The sequence below is a fragment of the Rhinopithecus bieti genome, unplaced genomic scaffold (assembly GCF_001698545.2).
Source record: "Rhinopithecus bieti isolate Rb0 unplaced genomic scaffold, ASM169854v2 scaffold_2872, whole genome shotgun sequence".
Taxonomy (NCBI): domain Eukaryota; kingdom Metazoa; phylum Chordata; class Mammalia; order Primates; family Cercopithecidae; genus Rhinopithecus; species Rhinopithecus bieti.
The window spans coordinates 308,084-332,776 of NW_016803832.1; the positions used below are offsets into that span (position 1 = coordinate 308,084).

Genomic DNA, 24,693 nt, shown 5'->3' on the forward strand with positions numbered 1-24,693 from the left:
GTATAAATAGTTCATATTCATTTTCGATCCATAAGTCTTAGACTTCTCAGCTTATAAGACCCTGAGTCTTGATCATTTGGTCATTATGATGAAATCTCTGGCCTCTTGTTAGTGCCAATATTTATTAGTTGAGATTTTAAACACGAGATTAGGAATTAAACCAATCACCATTCATGATTGCTTATTAGGTATTATGACATCTTGGAGTGTGAATGAAGCCCTTTCTTGGCCCTGGAAAGCTCTTCCATTGTACTCTTGCACTGGCTGCTACAACTTTCAGAGAGGCCAGGACTATGTCTTCACACCCCAGAAATTTCTAAATAGATTTTATACTCAGGAAAGAGCAGTCACAAAGCCCATGCACTTAGTTCCAGAGATGAGACTAAGGCGTTGTGCCTGGGTCAAAGTAGGAAGTGATGCAATGTTTGTCGAGTGAGTGAACAATCTTTTTCCTTCCTGAATGCCTGTGAAAACATTACTACTTGAAAGAAACAATGAAAGTGTTTCACCAACTGGACAGAACTTTTAAATGACAGGATTCTTTATGACCTTATGTCGTTCATTCAAAGGATTTTATTTGGCACAAACTGTGTGTGCTAGATGCTGTCAACCAACAAGAGGCAAAAGACCAGACAGCAAAGCAGTAAGACAAGGTATTTATTGGAGTCTTAGGAATTGCAATTTGGGAGACACAGATGCAACTCAAAGTCAAATTATATTTCAAAGAGAGGGAAGGGAGTAGGGGGTTTTTAAGAGAAAATAACAAGAAAGCTAAAGGTGGTTACACAAGTTGTTTTGAAAGGATTATTTTTGGTGGAGGCAGCTTGCTTAGCACATGAGCCCATAGCTCACTGGTTGTTACTGTTCAGGAGTTGCAGCACTGGTGAAATTCAGCTGTTTTCCAGGATGTTGTGGTCATTGTACTTTGGCCCACTTCAAAGGTTCAAAGCAAGTTTTTGTTTTGTTTTGCCAGTTTGCAGGACATGCAGGCAGTCCTTTTAGAAGGGGTTTTAACTCCATTTTAGAGCTCTGAACCAGAGTGGTACCATTTTGTATATCCCATTTCACAATGCCAAGCAGAGAGCTTTTAGAACACAGAGTGGAAGATGCATAGGTACAGGCGCATAGAGGCAAGGGCAGCACAGGTTCAGAGATGGAGAAGTATGGGCATGTTCCAGAATATGAAACAGGAGATTGGCCAGAGCTCAGGGCGAAGTGAATAAACCTGAGATATGGAAAAAGCCAAACGCCATTCCTGTACTCCTTTTAAAAAGCCAGAAAAGATCCCACACCCATTAGAAAGATTCCATTCCCAAATGATTATACTTTTCCAAAATCTCCTCATAGGGCTAATATTCTGTATTCTGGGAAATCTGTTCATGGTAAACCTTATTCCTGTAATGCTGGATCAGTGAGGCATTGTTCCCATCGAATCTCCTCCCACCTTTCCCGATAGTCATAGTCACCACCCTACACCCTTGGTCCTCCAAAATGAGCAAAGTAGGGAGAGGAAAATAGCTTTCCTTTTCTAAATAAGCAGCAACTACAATCCCCAGATTTCTTGTAACTCTCAGTTGGGTTCCTAAAATACAAGGTTTCCTTCCCCTAAACTCTCTCTCTCTCTCTCTCTCTCTCTCTCTCTCTCTGATGTCCTCAACCACAGGCTTCTATTAGAAATTAAAGCTTTTCCAAACCTTCCTAGGACCCTCATGTCCCAGAGTGAGGGCCCTAGTTTTCAGCTGTGGCTATAAGTTTGTCCCTGCTTCTAGAAGTTCCCCCAAGACTACAGGAAAACATCTGAGGAGCAGAAGGATATAGGCCAGGAGTGATTAGAATTGGGTTTCAGTCCTTACCCTAGCCTGCTGAGTTCTTCCTGAACATAAGCTCTTTATGTGAAAGATATCTGAAGACAGAAGATCCCCAGGGTATTTTATTGAAAAACCACATCATTATTTCCTGGTCTAAAATGTACAGATTGCTAAAAATAGCCCTCTAATAAATGGAGAAGTTTTCCTCTAGTAGTTCAGTGCACTTAAATACATAGTCTCACCAGATCCCTGGGGTAGAGGCTGTTTCCCCCACTTTGTGGATGGAACACTGAGACATGAAGTTATGAGAGCTGGCCAGGGTCTTAGTGAATGGTGGCAGAGCTGGTCAGGATCCTGGTGTCCTGAATGGTCCACAGTTCACCTCTGTCACTGGTTCATGGCACAGGATGACCGTTATATGCTCAAGGAGTAAAATCACACGCTGGAGTTTCACCTAACAGTGATGGTGCTCACAGTGGGTTTAAGGCATTACATCTTCAAGGAGAGTCCACATTAGACAGAAAGAGGAAGAAATTACCCAGATAAGTATTCTACAGAGCAGACCTATGAAAGGTCCCATGAAAGGGCCAAAGTGTGGAACCTGGAAGGAGAGAGAGAGCCCACATTTCATCATATTGGGAGCAAAGAGGCCTCATGGAAGCTCAGAAATCTTGGAGGCAGGACTCAAGGATGAATCAGATTTTTTTTTTCAAAAAAAATAACAAGAGTGTTTAAGAACATTTAGTATCAAAAAGTCATTTATCAAAGCATACAAAAACATAAATTGGGGAAAGGACACCTTATTTAATAAATGGTGCTGGGAAAACTGGCTAGCCACATGTAATAGAATAAAACAGGATCCCTGTCTCTCAGCTTACACAAAAATCAACTCAAGATGGATCAGAGGCTTAAATCTAAGCCCTGAAACCATAAAAATTCTAGAAGATAATCCAGGAAAACTATTCTGGACATTGGCAAAGAATTCATGACTAAGACCCCAAAGCAAATGCAAAATAAAATAAAATAAAATAAACAAAAATAAATAAATGAAACCTAATTAGACTAAAAAGCTTTTGTACAGCAAAAGAAATAATCATCAGAGTAAACAGACAATCCACAGAATAAGAGAAATTATTTGCCAACTGTGCATCCAACAAAGGACTAGTATCCAGAATCTACAAGGAACTCAAACAAATTAGCAAGAAAAAAACAAATAATCCCATCAAAAAGTGGGCAGATGACAAGAACAGACATTTATCAAAAGAAGATATACAAATAGCCAACAAACATAAAAAAATGCTCAACATCACTAATCATCAGGAAAATGCAAATTAAAACTACAATGAGATACCACCTTACTCTTGCAAGAATGGCCATTAATAAAATATCAAGAAACAATAGATGTTAGCATGGATGTGGTAAAAAGGAAATGATTATACACTGCTGGTGGGAATGTAAATTAGTACAACTTCTATGGAAAACAGTATGGAGATCTGTTAAAGAATTAAAAGTAGATCTACCATTCAATCCAGCAATCCCACTACCAGGTACCTACCCAAAGGAAAAGAAGTCAGTATATCAAAAAGACACTTGCATGTGTGTGTTTAATGCAGCACAATTCACGATTGCAAAGATATGGAACCAACCTAAGCACCCATCGACCAATGAGTGGATTTAAAAAATGTGGTTTATATACACCATGTAATACTACTCCGCCATAAAAAAAAAAATGTCTTTTGCAGCGACTTAGATGGAGCTGGAGGCCCTTATGTTAAATGAAATAGCTCAGGAATGGAAAATTAAATACTGTATGTCTTCATTTATAAGTGGAAACTAAGCTATGGGTGTGCAAAGGCAAACAGAGTGATATAATGGACTGCGGAGACTCAGGAGGGGGAAGTTGGGGCTGAGGAATGAAAACCTACATATTGGGTACAATGTAAACCGCTGGGGTGAAATCTGACTTCACCACTATACAATTCATTTATGTAACCAAAAATCACTTGTACCCTAAAAGTTATTGAAATAAAAGAAATTCATATTCCTGCTTCCCATTATAACAGAGGTCCATTCTAGATCAGTCCATGCTCAACACTGGAATGCAGACATGTTTGGGCTAGAGAGCTGGGGGTAGGTCGCCAGGGTCCATTTGCCCAAGAGATATGGGAACTTGCTGGGATAGCATCAGGCACGATGTGCTGCATCAGTGACAAAGCCAAGGTGGTCAGAATGATGAGTCTGTCACCGTATCTGTATCTTGGATTTGAGGCCCAGCCCAGCCTTCCATGGGTTCCTACTTAAGTGGTAAAGAGCAATTTTACTAAAATCACATGTCCATGGTTCTGCAGAGAACTGAATAACCTGAATTTTATTCAGTGGGCAATGGGATGTCATGGAAACTTTCCTAGCAACAGAGAGGGAGGACCCAAGGGCTGACTCTTGACTGCAAAGAGCACAAAGAAACTGTGGCACCCTGAGGCTTCCCACAGATGCAGTGCCATATCAAGACCCCAGTGACCCATATGCCTGGTGGAGGACATCAGTGCCTGGCACGTGGCTCATGTATGGGTATCACCCAGCCTGACAGGTGTCTGAGGCCAGGGCAGATTCCACAGGAGGGGCACTTGTCTGTCATGAGATTTCTTTTTGTGAGGCCAAAAGGGCTCCCAGGAATTTCTGGGGCCAGAATCTTGTGATAACAGGTGGAGGTATGAGATAACCAAATGCAGTCTGGTCCTGTAAAAAGTGGTCATGCTTTAAACTCCACACAAGAGTAGCCCACAGAAACACAGCTTACATAACTATGTTCATTTTTTGTGTACCTGTTCCAGTCCTCATTCACTTGCACACATAACAATCATGGTGTATACTTTCCTGTAATTTGCTTTCATTTCAAATGTATCACTATATTACAAATCAGGGATGAAGAGATATGGGAGAAGGATTTCCATGCAGATGAAACAATATTACTTTAGAGCACCAGTTCTCACCAGGGTATGATTTTTGTCCCCCAGGGGTTGGACCTTTGGTAATGTCTACAGACATTGTTAGTTGTTATTACTGGCGGCAGGGTGATACCACTGGGTAGAAGTCAGAGATGCTACTAAACATCCTGCAATACACAAAATGGTGCCCTCAACAAAAAAGTGTCTGGCTCAACATGTCAATCATGCCAAGGTTGAGAAACTCTGTTTTAAGTACAGAGATCAGAAAGTATGATTACAGGAGTAATTATAAGTAGGCTGCTTTGACTTGAATGCAGGATACATGTAGGAAACTCAGAGGAGGGAAACCAGGAAGTTCGGCTGGGGCAAAATCCAAAGAACCTGAATTTTATTCAGTGAGCAATGGTATGTCATAGAAAAATTCTTAGCAACAGAGAGAGAGGACCCAAGGGCTGACTCTTGAGGTCTTTGGCTTGAGTGACTAATTCATAGCACAAAGGATCAGTTTTAGGGAGAAACACATTGGGATGTGAACATTGTGAGCAGTCCTGGGCACAGGGCACCAGGTAGAATTGCTCCGAAGGCAGGGGAGAATGTGAGCTGGAACCCAGGAGAGAGCTCCTGCCCGGTGCAGGAGATGACACTGAAGCCACCCTAGTGGATATTATTGGGATGTACCTGGAATGTGTACAGGGGGAATTGGAGGAGACTGAGACAAGGACCCTTCAAAGGCAGGAGAGAAAGAGTGGTGACAGAACTGAGAAAGAAGCTGGCAACAGTAGTGTCACAGAAGCAAGGGTGCACCCCTTGCTCCCAAGGGACCCGAGGAGGGAAAGAGGCAGGTCAAAAGCTGCAAGATGGCAAAGAGACTGAGGAAGAGGAGAGCTGGGGGAAGCTCACCCCTGCCTTCAACAGGAAGAGCCAGGATTTGAACTCAGGCCGGCTGGCCCCAGGCCCAGGGGTCTCCCCATTGGCTGCATCTCGCTGTATTAGGACCATGCAGACCCACGGATGGGCCTCTTATTTGGACACAGGGACTAGCGGGAGTTGCACCGTCACAGACACAGAATGATGACTAACAGTTACCAGAACAGAAAGAGTTTAGGGTCACATGGAAGCTTTCTTCTTTCTTCCAATATGAGCCCTCTGGGGACTGCAGTGACTGCTTCTGCAGCAAAGTCTTTAAGTTAAACAAATAAATACTGCTTACCTCCTCCTGTGAAGCTCTCAGTGGTGAGCTGAGCCGGGTAGGCAGCATTTCCTGGCCAGGGGGTTACCAGGATCCTGATTTCATGAGATGCAGATGGCAAATAAACCTCAGAAGAGATGCTCCACCATTCTAATGATTAGAGAAATGCAACTTGAAACAAGCATAGTATGTTATCTTTCCCCTAGCACTCTGACAAAAATCAAAAAGTTTGTTAATAGCTTGCCCCAGCAGGGGTGGGTGTGTGGAGGGGATTCGTATGCATTGCCAGTGGAAGATTAATAGTGTGGGGTATGATCTTTTTGTAGGGCACCACCTGTCAAAAACATATATGCATATATGCATCTACCTTTTGCTCTGGTGATGCCACTCTCAGGCACCTATCCTTGAGAATGTTAACTGCAACCTGTAAAGGTAAAAACTTGGACACAAACTGAACGTTCATCAGTGAAGCATGAGTCAACTATACTGTGCTATATCCATACTGTAGGATGTAGCTGTTAAGAATAATGAGGCAGGTTCCCAGGTTCATATGGTCAAAAAATTTAAAAGTCCAGGATTTATTCTGAAGTGAGACAAGCAAGTTGAAGTAGTGAGGCAATGTGCAGAGTATGACTTATTATTGTTTATATATCAATGTACACTGTGGACCCCTAGGGAGAGCAGGAGAAAAACACACACCGATCAGTTGACAGTGGTCACTCCTTGAGAAAAGGACCAGGGAGGAAAGAAAAGGAGTGAGGCTTTTAGCTTTATACACTGATGTGCCATGTGTATTTTTACAAGAAGGCTGTGGTTTTTTGTGGGATTTAATGCCTGGAAGGTGGCTTTGCAACTGTCTTAGAAAAATCCCAGCTTGCTTACCTTCCCTAAGGCTGCTGGCTCAGACCTGGTAACCATGGCAACCTAAGGCGCAAGACTGCATAAAGGGGCATTGTAGAACTGCTCCCTGGGCACAGTTATCATCCCCATTACTGTCACTGATGTAATAAGAGCAGGCCAACCTTTGGCAATTTAGAGCTGCTCCCAGCTACCTGGGCACAGGTGTTTTTGCTTCTCTTATCTGTCTGTGGCTGCTGTCTCTCCCCACATCTGCCTGCCCGGGTGAAGGAAGACAGGCAGCTGCAGGAGCTGCTGTTCTGGAGGCAGACAGGAAGCTGGTGAGGGAGCTAGGGAACTCCTGAGGCCTGTCTCTTCCTTTTTCTTTTTTTTTTTTTTTTTTTGAGACGGAGTCTCGCTCTATCGCCCAGGCTGGAGTGCAGTGGCCGGATCTCAGCTCACTGCAAGCTCTGCCTCCCGGGTTTACGCCATTCTCCTGCCTCAGCCTCCCGAGTAGCTGGGACTACAGGCGCCCGCCACCTCGCCCGGCTAGTTTTGTATTTTTTAGTAGAGACGGGGTTTCACCGTGTTAGCCAGGATAGTCTCGATCTCCTGACCTCGTGATCCGCCCGTCTCGGCCTCCCAAAGTGCTGGGATTACAGGCTTGAGCCACCGCGCCCGGCCGGCCTGTCTCTTCCTATAGGAAGCAGCACTACCATAGAGATTTGGGACCAAGGGCACAATCCGCACTCTCACCCATTTCCTTTAGAGCTGTCTGCCTCATTCTCAGAGGTCCAGTCTGGCCCTGGGACTGACAAAGTCAGGGGCATTCCAGAGTCTGAGCCTTGAAACTCAGGTTCACTGCTTTGGGTTCTGTCCAACAGAGCTTCAGACTCATGCTGAGAAAACATAACCAACAATTACTGAGTGCTTACTCTGGCCTGGCACTGTTCTGAGTTCCTGCTGCTCAGAGTGTGGGCTGTGGACCAGCAGCAGCAGCAGCACCTGGTGGCTTGTTAGACATGCAGCATCTCAGACCCCAACTGCTGAATCAGAAGCTGCATTTTAACAAGACCTAGGTAATTTGTATGACACGAAAGCTTGAGAAGCACTGTTCTTCATACTTTAGATCTATTAACTCAGTTAATCCTTTAAACATCTTCCCAGCTGAGTCCTTTTATTATCATCCGCACTTCACATACAAAAGAAACCTGAGTCATAGAGAAGTCAGGTAACTTTTCTTAGGACACACAGCTAGTAATTTTGATAGGTAGAATTCAAACCTAAATAAACCGCCTCTGGAGCCTGCACAGTTAGCCACCATGATGCTGACCTTGTAAACAGCATGGAGAACAGCTTCTTTATCTATCCAAATGGCAGAGGGCTCAGGACACTAGTGAGGAATAAAGTCAACTTCACCAAGACTGACCTGATGAATACCATGTCTTTCAAAAGCATAGAAATGGAGACCAGAGTAGTGGTTGCCAGGAGCTAGGGATAGAGTTGGGTGGGGGTGGATTATGGTGGTGTTGGAACTCTCCTGCGTCTTGATTGTATCATCATTGATATTCTAGTTGTGATATTTCACTATGGTTTTGCAAGATGTTATCATGGGGGAAGCTAGGTAAAGTGTGTAGAGGATATCTCTGTATTATTTTTTACAACTGCATATGAATCTCGAAAAGATTTTAATTTAAAAAACAAAAGCCTCCACAGCTGAAAATTCCAAGCTTAGGACCCCATTAGATGAGCCAGCTTTTGTGTATGCACAATTAAAGGCCCAAGGAATGAGTGGAGGCATCCAACATCAAGTGCAGCTATATGCCAAAACCTTTTGTGCTTCAACACTGTTATGGTTTGCCTCTGCGTCCCCACCCAAATTTCATGTTGAACTGTAATTCCCGAAGTTGGGGGAGGGACCTGGTGGGAGGTGATTGGATCATGGGGGTGGATTTCCCTCTTGTTGTTCTTGTGATAATGAGTGAGTTCTTATGCTATCTGGCTGTTTAAAAGCAGGTAGCACTTCCCCCTTCACTTTCTGTCTCTCCTGCTGCCATGTGAAGATATGCTTGCTTCCTCTTCACCTTCCACCATGATTGTAAGTTTCCTGAGGCTTCCCCAGGCATGCTTCCTGTTCAGCCTGCAGAACGTGAGGCAATTAAACCTCTTTTCTTTATAAATCACCCAGTCTCAGGTAGTTCTTTATAGCAGTGTGAGAACAGACTAATACCAGAAAATTGGTACCAGAAGGGGGGCATTGCTATAAAGATACCTGAAAATGTCAAAGCAACTTTGGAACTGGATAATGAGCAGAGATTGGAAGAGTTTGGAGGGCTCAGAAGAAGAGGAAGATGAGGAAAGGTTTGGAATTTCCTGGAGACTCGTTCAATGGTTTTGACCAAAATGCTGATAGTGATATGGACAAAGATGGCCAGGCTGATTAGATCTCAGACGAAGATGAGGAACTTACTAGGAACTGGAGTAAAGGTCCCTCTTGCTATGCTTTAGCAAAGAGATTGTCAGCATTGTGCCCCTGCTTTAGAGATCTGTGAAACTTTGAACTTTGAGAGATGATTTATGGTATCTGGTGGAAGAAATTTCCAAGCAGAAAAGCATTCAAGATGTAATCTGACTGTTTATAAAAGCCTACACTCATTTTCATAAGAAATAAATGACTGCGGTGGCTCAAGCCTGTAATCCCAGCACTTTGGGAGGCCGAGACGGGCGGATCACGAGGTCAGGAGATCGAGACCATCCTGGCTAACACGGTGAAACCCCGTCTCTACTAAAAAATACAAAAAACTAGCCGGGCGAGGTGGCGGGCGCCTGTAGTCCCAGCTACTCGGGAGGCTAAGGCAGGAGAATGGCGTGAACCCGGGAGGCGGAGCTTGCAGTGAGCGGAGATTCAGCCACTGCACTCCAGCCTGGGCGACAGAGCAACACTCCGTCTCAAAAAAAAAAAAAAAAAGAAAGAAATGACCTAAAACTAGAATTTATATTTAAAAGGGAAGCAGAGCATAAAAGTTTGGAAAATTTGCAGACCGATCATGTTGTAGAAAAGAAAAACCCATTTTATGGGGGAAAAACTCAAGGGAGCCGAATGTTAATAGTCAAGACAATAGGGAAAATGCCTTCAGGGTATTTCAGGGACCTTAGCAGCAGCCCCTCCCATCACAGGCCTGGAGGCGTAAAAGGGAAAAAAATGGTTTTGTGAGCCAGATCCAGGGCCTCGCTGCTCTGTGCAGCCTCAAGACATGGTGCCCTGTGTCCCAGACACTCCAGCTCCAGCCATGGCTAAAAGAGGCCAAGGTATAGCTCAGGCTGTTGCTTGAGAGAGTGTAAGCCCCAAGCCTTGGCAACTTCCATGGAGTATTGGGCCTGCAGGTATGCAGAAGGCAAGAGCTGAGGTTTGAAATCTAGCCTCCACCTAGATTTCAAAGGATGTCTAGAAGTCTGCTGCAGGGGTAGCCCTCACGGAGAACTTCTACTAGGGAAGTGCAGAGGAGACATGTGGGGTTGGAGCCCCCACAGAGAGTCCCTACTGGGGCACTGCATAGTGGAGCTGTGAGAAGAGGGCCATAATCCTCCAGATCCCAGAACGATAGCTTGCACCATAAGCCTGGAAAGGCTGCAGGCACTCAATGCCAGCCCATGAAAGCAGGTGAGAGAAGGCTGTACCCTGCAGTGCCACAGGGATGGAGATGCCCAAGTCCTTGGGAGTCCACCCCTTGCATCAGTGTGCCCTGGATGTGAGACACAAAGTCAAAGGAGATTATTCTGGGGCTCAAAAATTTAATGACTGCCTTGCTGGGTTTCAGACTTGCACGGGGCCTGTAGCTCCTTTGTTTTGACCAATTTCTCCCTTTTGGAATGGGAGCATTAACCCTATGCCTGTACCTCCATTGTATCTTGGAAGTAATTAACTTGTTTTTCATTTTACGGCTTATAGGCAGAAGGGACTTGCCTTGTCTCAGATTAAACTTTGGACCTGAACTTTTGAGTTAATGAGTTAAGACTTTGGGGGATTGCTGGGAAGGCATGATTGTGTTTTGAAATGTGAGAAGGACATGAGATTTTGGAGTGCCCACGAGCAGAATGATATGGTTTGGCTCTGTGTCCCCACCCAAATCTCACGTCTAATTACAATTCCCAATGTTGGGGGAGGGATCTGGTGGGAGGGGATTAGATCACAGGGACAGATTTCCCCTTTGCTATTCTCGTGATAGCGAGTGAGTTCTCCCTCTGAATTAGGAGTTTTTGTAAAAGATCAGAAGGGTCTACAGTAAAGAGAGGAAGTCCCTGGAGGTCAGTTCATCAGGCTAATACATTCTTCCAGTTGGCTGTCACCCACAGCAACCTGCTCATGGCAAATGCTGGCTGGCAAGTGCTGCTGACACTCCTGCCCAGGGAATTTAAAGTAGATACACAGTCAGCAGCTCTTTATTCAGAGCCCAGTAGGGCCTGTCATGCTAGAGGCAACTCTGCAAAATGAAGATCAAGAGAACTCTCTCAGGACTCCCATCTCCCAGTCACTTTGAACAGCAGTCTGTAACCAACAGTTCCCATTCTGATCACTGCCAAAAGCAACATTACTGTCTGTATACACAAAGAGCAAGGGATAACTGTTGGTTTCCTCTATTCCATAGCTCATGTCCTGGTTATGGCTGCCATGTGCCATAAAAATATGCAAGAGTTTGCATTTCACAAACATTTGACTTTCATAAGTCCTCATTTCCCACAGAAAGCTCTGTTCTACAGCAGTCTGAGAAACATCTTTCACCAAACCAAGGTCTCACCTTGGTCTCTGCAGTAGAACAGTAAACTGAAAAGAAAAATTCATGTATTTGGATGTTGGCTCCAAATTCTATCTGGGCCTGGTCACCTGCTATGTATGATTTAGTTCTGCTTGAACTGAATCATGGTAGAACTAAATTACAGGGTTGGTCAATAGAAGAAAAGTGGGTGGTCTCAGCATCACCTTTGCAACACTCACCCTCTGAGAAGGGTACCTAATATTGTGAGTGCCCATTCAGATGCCCATTGAGGAGGGGTTATACTGGGTGCTCCTGGAGGGTGGAGGGGCAGGCAAGCTGCTCACCCTGAGATGGAGGGTATACTTGTTTCCTAGGGCTGCCATAACAAAGTATCACCAACTGGGTGGCTTAAGACATGATATTATTGTTTCACTCTTTAAAAGGCAAGAAGTTCAAGATCAAGGTGTCTGCAGGGCTTTGGTCCCTCAGAAACATGTGGGGCATTCTTCCTGGCCTCCTCCCAGTTTCCAGTGGTTTGCTGGCAGTGACAGTCCCAGGCGTTCCTTGGCTTGCAGATGGATAACTCCCGTCTCTGCCTTTATTATCACATACCTTCTCCCTGCATATCTCTTCTCCTCTTTTGATAAGGAAACCTAAATTGGGGGTCTACCCTACTCCAGGATGACCTCATCTTAATTTAACTAATTACATCTGCAATCACCCCATTTCCAAATAAGGTCACATTCTGAGGCACTAGGAGTTAGAATTTCAAAATGTCTGTTTTGGAGGGGATATAATACCACCCATAACAGAGATGGGGACAGTCCCCAGAACAAGGAGAAGATGGTGTCTCAGGGGTTCCATAATCAGCAAGGTCCAGTGTCCTGGGAGGATGACAGGAAGTTAGCAGACCTTCAAAGCAGGACACAGGACCCAGGGGTCTCAGTTCTTGCAATAATCTAGTGCCCAAGCTGGGTGTAAAAAGAGCAAAGCTGTTCTAGCCAGATCGTGTCAGATTGGACAAGTAGCACACCAGGGTGGCCAGTATGAGGTGGGGACCAGAACACCTTCCCCAGTATGCTGGCCAGTGTGGTCCTGAGAACTTTCACAATCCAGGATGGGGGGGGATCAGAGAAGGAGTCCCAAGAGGGACAAAAATCCCCAGTCTTGAAGCTGAGCTTATTTTTAAAATTAACGTAAACAGAGAGTACTTAAACCCAATTAATGTGATGACTGCAAATTTATAGCTATTCTAAACATATTCCTTCATGTATAGTCACACTCCTTTTCCATGCACTGCACAAAGACCACTCCTCAAGATAAGAAAGACATGAGTCAACGTGGCAAACGGGGTCAAAACTGACAGAAAGAGGGCAATCATGCATGTCAGCAGGGAATAATGATGAACCTGGAGAAACCAGTATTGCTCCAGATCCCCCTCCCAAATCCTTGCAGAAAAGAATATTAATAAAATAAAATTCCAAAATCTGATCCCAGAGCAATAATAGAACACCCATGCCAAACTTCACAGCCGTGGGGAGGATGCACGTAGCTGAGCAATCTGTGGATAGCATTTCTCGGCTGAAATTCTTGAAAGCTTGTAGTGCTCAGGCCAAAACGCTCTGGAAACCAAGTCCTGTGGAAAATGCAAACTTTATGAATCACACATGTGGCCACAAAGCCAGCCCTGCAGTTCTGAGTGAAAAGATTTGCACAGAAATCTGTCCCCACACTGAAGACCACCAGGGCTGATGTAGAGCGTACCATGGGCCCTGAGAGGATAGGAAACTCACTCAGCCCTTTGGGGACTTTCTTGGAAAACTCTGGAAGATACAATCCAGTGGAGCTCTGGGTTGGAATTAGACGCGATAGACAAAATGACCACTTCTTACTGGCTGAGTGGTCTGCCTGGAGAAGAAGCCTCCAGGGGGAGAAATGAATCCTTTTCTAGCTACTTAACCTCTTTGTTCCTCCATTTTCTCATCCTTGAGACAGGGAGCACAGAAGAGCACTTATCTCATGGGGTTCTTGTGAGAGTGAAATGAGTTAATACACAGGAAGCACTTAGAAAGCGCCTGGGCCCTCAGAACAGCCAACGTAAGTTCTCACCTGCAGCAAGCACTCATAGCAAAGCCGGAGTTTTGGAATCTTCCCCTGAAGTTGTATCTCTTCCAGCACTCCCCCTCAATTTTCATTTTTACTTTATAGATCTCGGATTCCCTTCCCGCTTTGTCTCCCAACAACCTATTCACAATCTGGAGTGCTTCCCACTCAATGTCATAGGACCTAAGGACAGGAAAGGCCCTGCTAGGTCCCCCAGCTTCCGCCTCTGCCCCAAGGCACAGCTCTGTTCACACTGACTCCGACAGATGGATGTCGTTTCAATACAGGAAATATTTATTGAGCATCCACTCTGGGCCAAGCCTTATGCTCAGCGCTGCTAAGAATACACACAGGAGTGGAGCAGGCCGAGTTCCCGCAGCCTATGTGGGAGAACTGGAAACTCCAGCAGCAGCTGATGCTGCAGGCCGCAGGCAGACTTTCTTCTCTGGGAAACCCCAGTTTCTGCTTTTATGGCCTTTGACTGATTGGACAAGGCCCACCCAGATCATGAAAAGTAATCTCCTTTATGTAAAGTCAACGGACTGCACATGTTAATCACATCTAAATTTGTGTTTGATTAAATAACTCGGTAGTGTAGCACAGCCAAGTTGATACATGAAATCAACTATCACCACAGACTTGTTTGTCCTTGCCCTGCCCACTTTACGTCCAGTGTTTCTTCCTGAGCTGTAGGTCTGTAACCTATAACAACTTCAGGCCCACCATGAGATGCAGAGAAAACAGCTTTCTGTGGAATTCTTCACCAGCTCCCACACTTACATTAGTTTGAATCCCCTAAAGAAATATTTCATTCCATTTCACACATAATGGTTCTCCTTCCCTGACTGAACCCCAATTAATATAAACCCTATGTCCCAGAATCGTCTGGCCTTATACAATATTGGAATCGACTCCTGAGTCCTTAGCTATGGCTGGTTGCGAGACCACACCTTGCAAGACTGGGGGCTCTCCAACAGGCTACAGTTGCAATTTTAAACCAGCAACCAATACATGATGCCATCTCTTCCATTGCCATAATATAGGGTCCCAGAAATCCAGGCTCCCTGCACTATTGTACCTAGTAACCCATACTCGCAATTTTGGGTACTCCTTTTTCCTAGACAGTTGCCCACATTTGTCTCTCCTGCTGAAAATGTCAAAATTGGGTCCCACTGATGGCTATTTTGTAAGCAGGCTGTGGCTTTCTGGCTGCCACTGCCACTAAGAAACAGGGGTTCTACATGGCAGGTCCCAGGTTACCCCTGCCGCTACCCTCACCACCATCCAAAGCTTCTCAACCCCAGGGAGAACTACGTTCCCTATGAGACCTCTGAGTATGTGCTTGCCCCGTGGTTGTGTCTGGCTATATAAGGAAATACCCGCTGTCAATGAGATATTCCTTCTCTGGACACCCATCATGGACATGACCTCCTGATTTTGCCCTCACTGCTTTCAGCTCCTTTATCTTCCAAAGGAAGCTTATGGGGAGTGGAGACTGGTCTGTCTTATGGGAAAGTCTTCTCTCTCCCTCTGACTCTTTGTACCTTAACTAGCCTGCAGTCTCCTCCTCCTCCTCTAGAGAAAATATGCAGAACCGGTACACTCGTCATCTCCATCACTGGTCTTGAGGTTATAATTGATATCTACGGCTTTCTTCTTCTACTAACCAATCTGTGCTTCCCCATGCTCAGTCAGGACTTCAGCAGACTGGGGTCTTTACCTGGTAGAGTGACCAAAACCTTAATTCCTGAAGGGTCTGAGTCCTCAATTACCCTGCCTGTATTTTGGTTACTGTAATTTTCCATTAACTTTTACTAGTAGGTATGGAAGTACTAAGAGGTGACCCACAGAATCTCCTTGGCTCCAGAAATAGTCTCTCTTGCTCCCATTATATAGCTGCAATCCAATCACCCCTTGGTGATTAGGATCAATCACTCCAGCCAGTAGAGTAGCTCCTTTTTCTGCCTATTGATTCAGTGGCCTTGTCCTGGTCTGTTTATGCAGTTATAAGAAGATACCTGAAACTGGGCAATTTATAAAGAATAGAAATTGATTTCTCACAGTTCTGGAGGCTGGAAAGTCCAAGATCAAGGTGCCAGCATCTTGTGTGGGCCTTCTTGCTGTGTCTTCCCATGGTGGAAGGTGGAAGGTGGAAGGGCAAGAGAGGATGAACGCTGTGTTCTTACATGGCAGAAGAGTGGAAGAGCCTGAACCCACTCCCACAAGTTCTTTTATGATGGTGTTAATCTATTCGTGAAGGTGGAGGCCTCATGACCTAAATACCTTTCATTAGGTCCTACTTCCCAACACTGTTGCATTGGAGATTAAATTTCTGATACATGAATTTTGAAACACATTCAGACCATCACAGTCCTTAAGTCCAAAATGACCAGATCTTTCTTTCAGTTTAATGAAATCATAGTTGTAGCTCCTGTGTAAAGATAAAATTCTGTGCATAGATTACTCGACATAAGAGTAAGAGATGTAACTCTCTTTATATCCCTTGATTCCCAGACCCTTGTATTCTGGCTGTGGGGAAATCGTGCCGTATTATGGCCTCTGACTCAAAGCATATACTATGTCCTTTAAGACAGAACCCAATCCTTTCAGGGTGTTTAATCCCAAATGGTGCTGCAACTGAGTCTTCTGTAAGTGACTGCACCTTTCATTTAGCCCAGCCACTTCCAGTTAATGGGGTATATAGTGAGACCTGTTAATTCCATGGAAATTAATCCATTGCACCACTTTCTTTGCTGAGAAGTGGGTTCTTGGACCATAAGCAATGCTATGGAGAATGCCATAATGGTGGATAGGCATTTTGTGAATCCACAGATGGTGGTGCTGGCAGAAGTACTATGTGCAAAGAAGGTAAGTCGATTCCGAGAATATATATCTATTCTCGTGGTGACAAATCTCTGCCTCCTTCGTAATAGAAAAGGTCCATTGTAATCAATCTGCCACCAGGTGACTGTCTACTCACCCCCAGGGAATGGTGTCATATCGGGGCTCAGTGTTTAGTCTCTGCTATAGATTGGTTAGGCACCCAGCTATAGTATTAGTACAGCCTTTATAAGGGGAAGTCCACCCTGTTAAGCTCCTGCATAGTCTCCATCCCTGCCAACTTGGCTTCTTTGTTCAAGGTCCCATTGAGCAAGCACTAGGGTGGCTGAGGGAAGAGGCTGACTGACAGCTCCTGAGCATGTTATTTTGTCCAATTATTAACCTCTTCTATAGTAATGATGCCCTTTGGGCATTCACATGGGACACAAATATCTTCACCATTTGTGCTCATTCTGAGAGAGATCCATCCATATACATCTTCCCCAGACTTTATTATCACTGATCTTCCAATCCTGCTACTTCCAAGTTCCTGTCTATCCAGCCAAACCATTAGTAACTACCTGTAAATCTATGTAGATCCATACTTCTATCTTTCATTTCACACTAGTAGACAAGCAAATGTACTCCTCAAAGTTCTGCCCACTGGGTCCAATCAGGATAAAGAAACCACACAGTAATTTTCAAACAGAAAAAAAGTTTAGTGTGAAGAATTATTAATAAAAGAGCAGAACTAACTCTGGTAAGAGTTAAAGAATATAAGAACAGCAGATACAGGTAGCAGCCATTACCCCTAAGGCTGAGATTGATGCCCACAGAAGAGCCTCTTCCTCCCACTAGGGCTGGGATTAAGATCTTGGAGAGGGGACAGCCATGGCCTACTGGATGAGAAAAAAGTAATGAAGGCAGATGACCTGCTGGTAGGACTTGCTGGGAATCTGCCTACTAGGGTGTCAGGGGAAGGTGTCCACAAATGCCATGTCTAGGAACTCACTGTACAGTCACCTGAGGGAGTCCTGGGGGAGACTACTCACAAGTATGAGTGTGGCTTTCTGCCGGAAGGTTGCCAGAGGACATGGTTGAGAGGCAGGGGGCTGTGAGTCACTGGGTACTATAGGAGCTCAAAAAGCCCCCTCTGCAGGAGCCAGGCATTGGGAAAAGGAGTTCACTGCATGAGCCTAACATAGCAGAAACTACATGCTCTCAGGACCTGAGACTGGAGAAAGCATGCTCTGTAGGAGCCTGGTGGACTAGGCTCATGGGACCCAGGAAGGGGAAACCCCTTCTCTCTCCAGTGTACCTCCAATGATCTTAGTCAATAAGGGAAAAATATTTACAAAACCCACCTCCGTTATCAACAAGCAGGAAAATAAGGGTAGATTTGGAGCTGAAAGGCAATATATTGATAACTGGCATGGGTGAAGGGGTATCAGGAAGTGGAGCCAGAGAAGAAGGCAGGGAGTAGGCCAACATATGTATATTATTCTGTGAATAAACTGAGCAAACAAAGCTCTTGATCAAGAAACAGACCTAGAGCAATCAGGAAGCAGAAAATGAGCTCCTCCGCCTATGCCCCCCATTCCACTCACCACACACACACACACACACACACACACACACACACACACAAACACGCACAAAGATGACAGGCTTAATCCAAAGGTAAGGACTGGATATTCTCAGTTCTGTTTAACTCTAAGAAAACCACCCTTAAAAAACAAACCTTGTGGTCCTGACATTGAAATGAGCACCTTCTCCCATTTCCCTGGAACCTGGCCAGGGCTAACAGTGGGTGCTTAATAACAATCAGTTGCTTTGAAAGAAAGAGTTTTCTTTTTTTAGTTCCACTCCATCAGTGACTGCACTTTTTGTTCAGGGTCATCCCTTGTCCTGGAGTCATCCTTCCCCAAGGCAGCACCCTCCTGATGACCGTGGATGGTTCCTGGGAACTCACTGTGTCTGGAGGCTCTCTCCCACCCCATGTGAAGGAAGCATCATCCTCAGTCACTGTTGCCACACCTCTGACCTCTTGAATGCTGGCAGTGTCCCTCCATTCTCATGACTAAGTGAGCTTGGAGTGTACCTGTCAAGGAAAGGGGAGAAGGGAGAAACCACACTTTGAGTAGCAATGGTCTACAGTGTGTGGCTTAGAGAACCAAGCTGAAACAAGTCAGAAGATACAGGCCTCAGCAAGGACTATGAGGTTGAACAAGGCTTCACAGAATTTCTGGCACTGGAGCTGGACCTCCTGACAGCTTTCTCCCCAAGCAATTATGGGCCACCTAAAGAAAGGAGACTGCAGGAAATATAAGAATATAGATTTTGAAAAAATATGAATGATCATAAGAAAAGGACAAACTATGAGAACGGCCTCTGACAATGGCTGGCAGGAGAAGCAAGTGGATGTAGGAAAGCCTGCATTAATTCACTGTCTTTCCACATGTGCTTAGGGAGCCATGGTTTTCGGTTTCTTAGCCAAGAGTCTGGCATTTTGCTGCATGGGTGCTGTGCTTAATCTAGGGCATGTCCATTCCAAGGTCTCTGATGGGTACACACATAGTCCTCTTTGCATCCTGTATCCCCATGATCATCCTAACCCCAAAGACACCCCCTACTGCCCAAGACACATAGTCAAAGAAACCCTGCATGTGCATCTTCAATGCCTGTATTCCCTCACTCATTCAAACCACTCTGTGCAGCCCGAGCCCAGCCCTTCCTGGCTTTAGAGCCTTAGCCTATGTTGTTATGTTGCCTGGGATTCCTTTCCCTCCACCCTTGGTACACTGGCTCCTCTTAACCCTTCTGGTCTAACTAAAGGCACTATCCCAGAGGAGGAGTCTTCCCTGACCACCCCAATGGAGTCACTGGCCACTCTCATCAGAGCACCCTGTCTGCCATTTGTTACCCCTTCTTCACCTGTGGTTTACCTGTTCGTATTCCTTCTCCCCAGCTGGGATATAGTCACCACCAAGTCAGGTACCCACATAGTACCTGTGATGGATTAGACACTCAGTAAACACGTGATGAAGAAAAGAATAAAGCCTTATAGACTCATGTCCCCCTCATGAGGGCTGCCCTAGCCAACTGATACCAGGTTGATCATTTATACCATTTATTTAAATTTGTGTTATTAACCACAGAACTCTTTTCCACCCTAAAATAATCTTATCCCACAAGGCCCCACACCTAGTGACTTCTATGGATGCTGTGGTTGCCAAATACCTCAGGGCAAGGGCCAGACACAGGACAGGGTTCCCGCTATTGTCTCTACTCCATCTTCCCATAAATTGGTTAGCTGGGACCTCATCACTCAGTCGCCTGGCTCCAACAAGAATCCAAAGCTGGCAACAGGAAGTCTGCAGGGCCCTTCCAGAGGGAAGCTGGGAAGTTAAGGCTGCAGGCTCCAAGCCCTTGTTCCTGGGAGAGAACTAAGGAACTGGTACCATAACCGGTGTCCAAGTTGCTGGTTTGCCCCAGTTCTGGGCAGCCACAGGTTCCCTGGCATGATGACCAGCTCATGCCTTGTCTTATCCTGCCTCTTCCATGCTTTTACTGTGATTCTCATCCACAGGCACCAGGAAAACGGGCCTTTCTAAGCACTGTTTACATTCTTGTCGTTTTGCCTGTGTTTAGACTTACAAAAAAAATGCATCTTAAACATTTACGAGCAATCATAGGCCCTCATGGATTTCAAATAAAATTTCCTATAAACCAGTCAACTTCAGAGTCTCTGTTCCCCCTAGGATCATAAACCCTCAGAGCTGGTAGGCCCTTAAGCTCGAGAAACTGAGGCCTTGGGGGTTAGGGACCTGCCCAGGCTCACATGGCACTCAGTGCTGCAGCTGGGCTGGAGCGCAGGTCTCCTGCCTCCACAGCCTGAGATTTCCATTTCATGAAAAGAAAAATCAGAGCCCATCAGCACAATGTTTCTGAGGGCATGTGGTTCTAGTTTTTAAGAGAACAAACTGATTTGAGGTTTCAAAATATTAATGTACTTAAGGTTTGGAGTAGGAATGTGCGTTAAATGCACATTCTTGGTAGTCAGCCAGGCTCCATCGCCAGGCAGGCTGACTGCCTGATAGGAGTGCCCTGGGACTTGGGGTGTTGAAAGCATTTGCTGTACAACTCCAAGGCCCAGGACCCAGAACTGTCAAGACTTCAGCATGGCTCCAGGTAAAAGTGACAGACCCGAGAGGCAGCCCAAGAGCAGGTCCTGGGAGAGAATGACAAAGACCTGCCCTCTTTAGCCAGTGCTGAGGATTTTCATATCAAACTCTCCTCCAGGGTCTGCATTAACTTGAGGGTTGAAGCTACCTACCCTTCATAAGACTCTCAGTAGACCCCGGAATGGATCTCCCTGTTAAGGCCTCTCATTGCAGGCCACACAGGCCCGAGCCCAGAGGGGAAGGGTCTAGTGCAAAGCCAGAAGACACCAGGAGGCCCTATGCCCCTAGGGCCACCACCTTCCTCTCTCTACCACCGCAGGCCCCAGGCAGGAAATGAAATAAAGATCCTTCTAAACTTCAGTGGTGGAATTTTCAAGCAGTTCTCCCAGAGAAAAGGCCTGAGCTCCAAGGAGTCATACTACAAAGAAAGCTAGGGCCCTGGGGGTTCCTGCCGCAGGGCCTGTTCTGCAGAGAGCATTGGACTGGCACTGGCTTGGGATGGTGGGGAAGGCCCAAAGGCTGGCTCAAGAGCCTCAGGAAAACAGAAAGTGACCCCTTCCCTGCCATGAGCACAACGCAAAGACTTCATGTGTCCCTGTGTCCCAGAGCCCAGGAGGCCTCCTCTGCACATGCTCTGGCTCCAGGAGGCTCGGGGCTAAGGGTGGGTGGAGCACTGAGGACTGCCACCCTAGGCCCTAATGATCTGCCCAGATTACAGAGATTTGGGGACAAGATGTTTTAAGAGCAAAGTCACTGATAACATCCCCAAGCTCTGGCTGTGCCATGGCCCCATGCATGATTGTGCTATGCTTGAGGGAAGAGAGGACACGGCTCCTATCCCTGGGATTCTTACAGAATAAATGGAGAAGGATAATAAAAATAAGTCTAAATGTAATATGGTGCCCTGAATTGGATCAAGGAACAGAACAGGACACTACTAGAAAAACCTAGTAAAATCCAAATAAAATCTAGAATTTAGTTAATATAAAGTACCAGTGTTGGCTTCTGAGATTTTTTAAGTTTCCTCGAAACTCATTTATTTATTTATTTCTAGTTTTATTGAGGTACAGCATAATTGACAAATAAAAATTATATGTATTTTTGGTGCAGAACATGATGTGCTGATATAAGTACACATTGTGAAATGATGATCACAATTGGCCTAATTAACATATAAATCATCTCACATAATTACCTTTTTGTGTGATGAGAACAGTTTTCACTCTCTAAGCAAAGAGTGTACAATATAGTATACGATATATTGTATATTATATATTTCAAGTATACAATATAGTATTATCAGCTATAGTTACCATGATCTCTAGAACCTATTCATCCTGTATAACTGAAACTTTATGTCCTTAGATCAACATCTCCCCATTTCCCTACTCCCTAGTCACTCACTGGCAAACACCATTCTACTTCTGATTCTATAAGTCCAACTTTTTTAGATTCCACATTTCAGTAAGATGAGGTAGTGTTTGTCTTTCTGTGTCTGGCATATTTCACTTAGCATCATGTCCTTCCCATTATATATATATAATGGGAAATCATATTACAAGTGTGTGTAGGCATATATATATATATATATATATATATGTGGGAAATTATTGTATATATGAGTATATACATATAATCAGTACTTTACATCATTAAATCCTTCCAAAAACTTTACTTTATGGAGACTACAATTATAATCTTCATTTTGCAGCTAAGGAAACTGAGGCCAAAGCTCTAGACATCCTGAGTCTAGGCAGCCAGCAGGTGGTGGCTCAGAGGTCACCGGAACTTGGAGGAACAGAGACAAGGCAGCCACCTATACAACTTCATGTATAGAGGGACTATTGGATCAACTTGCTAAATGGAAATCCAAGTCTAAATAAAAATGAGTGATCTGCCATAAGGCTACTGAAACACATGCTGGGTCTCCTGAACTCCCTCCAGAGCCAAGGCCAGCGGGAGAGGGCTCCTCCTCCGTGTGCAGCGTCCTCAGTGAGAATGCCACCAACACCCCTCCCTGCAATGTGCAAATCCTTCCAGCGGGAAATTAAATTCTTTCCTATTTCTTCCCCAAGGGCCTTGGAATGTAATCCTCAGAAGCTTACTAAGGGAAAATTCTTTCTTCCTTCTATTTATAAGATTTTTGTTTTCAAGATTCAAAACACTTCCTAGGGCTCTTTTTAACACAAACAGAAAACTTGCAGCTATTCCCAAGTCTCTTATTAAGCATGAATTCCTGTGGCCATCACATTGCCTGGTCATGCCCATCAATGCAATCCTTTGACCCTATTCTTACTTTACTCCTTCCTTGGCCCTGAACTTCACTGCCAGCAATTGTAGTTCAAGTTATGAGATAAAGGGAGAAGTTCTACATTCTCTCCAAACAGCGCATGAGCCTACACAGGCAGAGAGCAGATTAAAGTCTTTGAGTTTCCTCTTTTGGGTATCTATGCTTTCCTGGGTGCTGGAACTATGAAGCAGCTGCTAGTAAAACATGAGCCACTGAAAAACAGACAAGCCCCAGGCAGGAAGGAAGAGGTTTATGTAGGATCCAATAGTCTCTGCCCTCAATTTCAATCAAGAGCAGCAGAGACCAGGCTGGCCTGTCTTCCCTAAAAACACTTTTCTAAGAAGCGTTATGATCACAGACTTGATAGAATTCAGGGCACTTGGGCAACCATGTCACAGCAACTCAGAGTGAATTAGAACTCAACGCGTGTGTCAGGCTTTGCTCTTAGTGGCTGAATCAACCTCATTAGAAAAAAATCCCCATTTTGTCCTCAAGGTTTTAACCACTTTCTAGTGGTGACGCCAGCTAGCAAGGCCACAGCTGAGATGCTGATGGTTGCTCAGGGGTATTTCATGCTCAGTGAATAATTATGTGAACAAAATAACACAAAGTGGTTGCCAATAGCTATTAGACCTGTGAAAAATAACAATGGAAAACTCAGTTGACTGGCTATCAAAGGGCCCTCACAGAAGGGAGGAAACCAGCTGTGGCTTCACATCTGTACACTCAAATGCAATGCAAAAGAAGCGAACAACCAAAGGGAAAACTGTCCACAAGTCCTTACTCTCGGAATTAAATCAACGCTCCCGTACGCCATTTAATTGGCTGAGAGTTGGTTTCATTCCAAACTGGCGTGCACCTGAGCAGCGCAGAGGAAGCCTTGCAGAGCCTTTGGCTGCTTTAGAATGGGGACAGATGGAGCAGGAGACAGGAAAGTGGATCCGCCTTGCCTTTGAATACAAGAGATTCTCCTGGAGTTCTCTCTTCAGAGACCGCACTCTGGCGAGTGCCTTCCCCTGTATGTAAGCCCAGCTCGTAAGTCAACAGTGATGGCAATGGAAGGCCTTGGTGGAAGGTCCCTGCCTGCAGGTAAAATCAGTGCTAGATGACAGCCTCACTGTCAACATACACCCGGGAAAGTGACCTTCTGGGCATAAGGATGAGCAGAAAAATGGTCTTCATTTCATTTCTAATCTCTGGGGAAAAGTTCCATATGTTGTGCAAAGAGCATGGCTTTGGAACCACACAAATCTGGGTCTGACTCCTAGCTCCATCATTCATTAGCTGGGTGGCCTCAGGGAGGTGACTTAACCTCTCTGAGCTTCAGTTTTCTTATCTGCTTTGCAGGGCTATGATGAAGACTAATGATAATGAATATAAAGCCTCTGGAATGATGGCAGCGATGCAGACACTTAGAACAAATGCCGGGTATTTTCATTAATATTAGCAGGTGGCACTGCCCCAGGGAACCTAAAGACATGTGCACCTGGGGTTCATCAGATGTCACCATCAATCACAAATCTGCACTCGGATCAGAAACATTACTGCCCCAAACCCTCATGGCTTTTACTGTCTGTGTCACAAAGTCAGACTCCAGAATTTTAGCTGTCCTGTGTCGTCTTCCATCACCTGTTCTCACAAGTCCCAGGTTCCTACCATATTAGGTTTCTCAGTCCAAACATGCCCTGCTCAGTTCTGACACTTTTGCAAAGGCTGGCCCTCCTACTGGGTTTTTTTTTTCTCCCCATCTGCAACTTGCTGAA

The 24,693-nt window shown here is 45.1% G+C and overlaps 1 protein-coding gene across 3 annotated transcripts in view; it reads right to left on the bottom strand.

Moving 5' to 3' along the window:
• Positions 1 to 6,890, bottom strand: part of LOC108517047 (uncharacterized) — a 160,118-nt gene extending 153,228 nt beyond the window's left edge. For all 3 annotated transcript variants that reach the window (XR_001881994.1, XM_017854846.1, XM_017854838.1), the window contains exons 1-2: positions 6,825 to 6,890; positions 5,964 to 6,092 (exon numbers count right to left, since the gene is read on the bottom strand). The gene's annotated coding sequence lies outside the window, so the exon portion shown is untranslated. The remainder of the gene's footprint in view (positions 1 to 5,963; positions 6,093 to 6,824) is intronic.
• Positions 6,891 to 24,693: the final 17,803 nt, after the last annotated feature.